This window comes from Carettochelys insculpta, chromosome 15 (assembly GCF_033958435.1).
Source record: "Carettochelys insculpta isolate YL-2023 chromosome 15, ASM3395843v1, whole genome shotgun sequence".
NCBI classification, from domain to species: domain Eukaryota; kingdom Metazoa; phylum Chordata; order Testudines; family Carettochelyidae; genus Carettochelys; species Carettochelys insculpta.
The window spans coordinates 8,552,722-8,557,075 of record NC_134151.1 but is presented as its reverse complement, the minus strand read 5'-3'; positions in this window follow the sequence as shown (position 1 = coordinate 8,557,075).

Here is a 4,354-nt window from a genome sequence, read left to right as displayed (position 1 = left end):
ACTTAAATTCACTTGAGCTTAAAGCTGAGCAAGGAAGGAAACATGAGATTGAGAGTTTTGTTAACAAGCCATCTGGGAATAATGGTTAAGTAGAGCTCACAGCAAAGGAGGACCAACTAATCGCCCTGGACTGCTCCTTTACACTTTACATTTGGGGGGTGCTCAGCTTCAAGATTTTTGGCTTGAGGCCCAGCACTCACTTAAAGTTTTAAAACCCTGCTGGGGCTGCTCAGGAACACAAACATAATATCGCTGGAGATGTAAACAATATGTTTAACTATACAGATTTCCTTCTGGGATGTTGCTTGCCTTTACCTCCCTAAAAAGGAATGGAAAGTTGGGAGGCTGAATAGGTTTCTGTCCATTAACAAGAGAGTTGCTAGCACACCAATGTAATTAGGCTTCCACCCGAATGATTTTTTAAAATTTAGACAGATAAGGTAAAAAAATGATTCTTGGACCTAACTGCTTTCTGATAATTATAGGTTTTTTTCCTACACACACACAAGCACACAAAAAATAAGCAGAAACGTTCTCTTCATCTGAAACTGTAGATGCTCCAAGGCCCTTTAGTTGACAGACAGGGCTTCCGGTTCACCAGGCAGCCCTGTTTGCAGAGCTTCTAGTGAGCTGTTCTCTTGAGAGGGGGCCGGGCAGTCTGGCTGCTTTCTTTCGATAGAGCAGATTGTGTCTACACATAAAAGCAGATCTGTTGACAGAAGTTGTGCCAAGAAATCCCTTCCAACAGTCACTTTTGTCAACAGCTGCTCCTTGTGAAGACATAGCCTAAAGCTTGTCCAGTGCTTACTACACCCTACTGCCTTCGTATGCCAAGCGTCTTATGAATTAAGAAGATGTATGACAGCAGGAATCTCAGATACCAAAACTATGAGTAGAACCAACTTTTATACCCAAGTCACCATGAGCAAAGAGTAACTTCAAGCTGTACTAGGATCAGACAAACACCTCCCTTAAACAGAAGGAATTTGTGCCAAAGCACCACTATTGCTTCTGTATAGAGGCCAAAAATGGGTGGTCTTTCTACTCCCTCTGCTGGCTCAGTATGAGAGCTGCAAGGGAAACTTGAAATCACAGTTAAATACTTATTACTGTAACTCTCATGCACAAGTATTTTTTTGTGAGATAACATTCCAAATTCAACTTCATACACTTGTTTTATTTAATTCTAGATGATATACCATTGGACTGACCAGGATGATTTATAGGAAAGTGTTTAGCTAACAAAGCAGCTAAGGAAACGTATAGCCACACCATGGCTGTCTAAACAGGGTGGTGGTGCTCTGCTGAAATAAGCATCAAATTTTACCTCCAAAATAAATCATTCAGTAAATAGTTTGAGATGGATTCTAATTAACCTGCTTATTGGAGGAAATCAAAAGGATTGGTTTGATTGTTTGCCACACTTACACAATTTGCCACACTTACACTCGGAAAACAAACAGTATTTGTTTCAGGACTGTGACCACATTTTGTCCTGAGTTATAAGCAATAGCTCTTTGCCAGTTCTAATGCGTCACAAGATTATGAAAGAATAGGGTTGGAAGACACCTCGGGAGGTTGTCTAGTCCAATCCCCTGCTCAGTGCAGGACCACCTCAACTATATCATTCCAGCCAGAGCTTAAAAGCCTCGCTTTAAAAGGCTCCAACCATGGAGATTCTACCACCTCCCTAGTTATCCATTCCAGTACTTCTCATCTGGCCTAGTGAAAGTTTTTCTTGATATCCAGCCTCAATCTCCCCTACTACAACTTGAGACCAATGCTTCGTGTTCCGTCATCTGCCACCACTGAGAATAACCTGGTTCTTTCCTCTTTGGAAACCCCTTCAGGGAGCTGAAGACTGCTACCAAATCTCCCCTCATTCTTCTGAGGACTAAATAAGCCCAGTTCATAAGTCATATATCCCAGCCCCCTAATAATTTGTGTTGCCCTCTGCTGGACTCTCTCCAATTTGTTCATATCCTTTCTGTAGCAGGGAGCCCAAAACTGGATGGAATACTCCAGATGTGCCCACACCAGTGCTGAATAGAAGGGAATGATCACCTCCCTGGATCTGCTGGCAACGCTCCTGTTAATGCAGCTCAAGGGCTGTGTCTACACTAGCCCCAAACTTCGAAATGGCCACGCAAATGGCTGTTTCGAAGTTTGGGGCTAGTGTAGACGTAGACAAGATGCTGTTAGCCTTCTTGGCAATAGGGGCACACTGACTCATATTCAGCTTCTCATCCACTGTAATGACAAGGTCATTTTCTGCACAACTGCTGCTTAACTAGTCAGTCCCCACCCTTTAGTAATGCATAAGATTCTTCAGTCCTAAGTGTACAACACTGCTCCTCTCCTTGTTGAACCTCATCCAATTTCTTTTGGTCCAGTACTCCAATTTGTCTAGGTCATTCTTGACCATGGATGGGACTGCATGATTGCTCTCCATCTCCCTGTGACCCACTGGGGTTCCACCTGCAGCCCCACAATCTCTGTTTACCCCCGCTTCTCTATGTGCCTCTCGCACATGGGGGCACTGGAACCCTGCATTCACCTGCTTCCCTCCCACTTCCAGAGCTGGAAGTGAAGGGGAGGAGTAGGACAGATCATGAATCAAGCCATTCATGGCTGCTCCAAAAGTGCTGGGAGTGTGGAGATGTAGAGCTCTGGTGCTCCAGTGGGCGAGGCACTTGGACATGGGGGCAGCCAGGGGATCCACAGGCTGCAGGTTGCCCACCATTACTCCAGACCCTATTCCTAGCCTGCAGCATACCTATATTCCACCCCAGCTTAGAATGAGGGTGCAAACCAACTCATCATCCAGATCATTAATTAAGATGTTGAGCAAAGCCAGCCACAGAACGATCCCTGGGGTACTTAACTTGATACTGGCTGCCAACATCAAGCCTACTACTCATTGAATCTGATGATCTAGCCAGCTTTCTATCCACATTGTTCATTCATCCACTCCCACCTCTAGTGCTGATTTCCTTCATCACTAGCTCTAGCACTGATCCTTTGCTCTTGCAGTTTTAATCCACATCTCTAACCATCCTGACAAACCTGTCTGCTTCAATCCTAGCATCTCCCCCTAGTTCTGTTGTGGGCAACCTTCAGCACACTGGCCCCAAGCAGTCCAATGTGTTTCCATGTGTCAACTGAGAAGCAGTTTGTTTACTTCACCAGCTGCATCTGACAAAGTTGGTTTTTACCCATGAAACTTATGCCTAAATAAATGTTTGTCTTGAAAGTGCCACAGGACTCCTAGATTTTGCACATTGGGGTCATGGCTCTCAGTGGTGCTGAAGGAAATCAGTACTGGAGGATATTATAAAAATCTGTGTTTGAGGTTAACGTACAACTGGAAAGAACTTTTACATTTAGGATTATTGGAACAAGCTCTTGTGCATTATGAGTTTAAACTTCAGTGCATGTTCTATTCATGCTGCTTTTGCATCCAGGGCCTAGACATGGAAAACTTTATTTTAGATTCCCGAAAGCTGAGGAACAGCTTGTGTCAGAAGTTGCTAGGTGTCAGGGTTGTTGATGAACTTGCAAGATGCAGGATAGAGGCTGCAGTACCCCTCTTAATGATCTTAAGATGTTGATTCCTGTATTAAATTATATTATTTTGGGTGCCAGCATTATTTGTAAACTAAACACTAAGGTACAGTCCAGTGAGCTAACCAAGTAGGATACACCTAAAAGGTATAAGTTCTTGTAAAGACTCTAATTTCCATTACTTCAATAGAAACATATTCCAGAATGAACAAAACTAGTTTATTAGACAGTGAAAACAGAAGATAAGTCGCCAAGGATGGGGCATTATCTCATCCTGATGAGGATTCGGATGGATAATTAAGAAATCTTGAAATTATCTGAAGCTAGGTCTGCTAGCATAACAAGTATTTCACTGAATTAAAAGGTCATTCTGAATAAGCACATCCAGCTTGTATCAATGGATAATAGCTGTAGCAGAAATTGTATAGGAGTGTAGGAAGCAGTGTAGGTTCCCAAAGTAAGATGATAGTTTTGATGCAAAAGTTAACATTGCTGTTACTAGAGTCATACACGTGCTTGGGGTCTGTATTTTAAGGGAATGACTGCAGGCCCATTTATAAGTTTTACATCCTAATAATGGCAGCTATATCAAAATTTAGTGATACCATAAACACATCATTCCCTCACCAGTTTTGTGCTGCACACAGAGAAATAAGAGTGGAACAGTTGGTTCGATCACATTCCCCTGGAGTTAAGTCATATGCAACAGTATAGCATACATAATTGTTATAGCAACTTGTTATGCTATACACTGGACTAACAAAAGGAACAACCAAGGCACAACTGAACA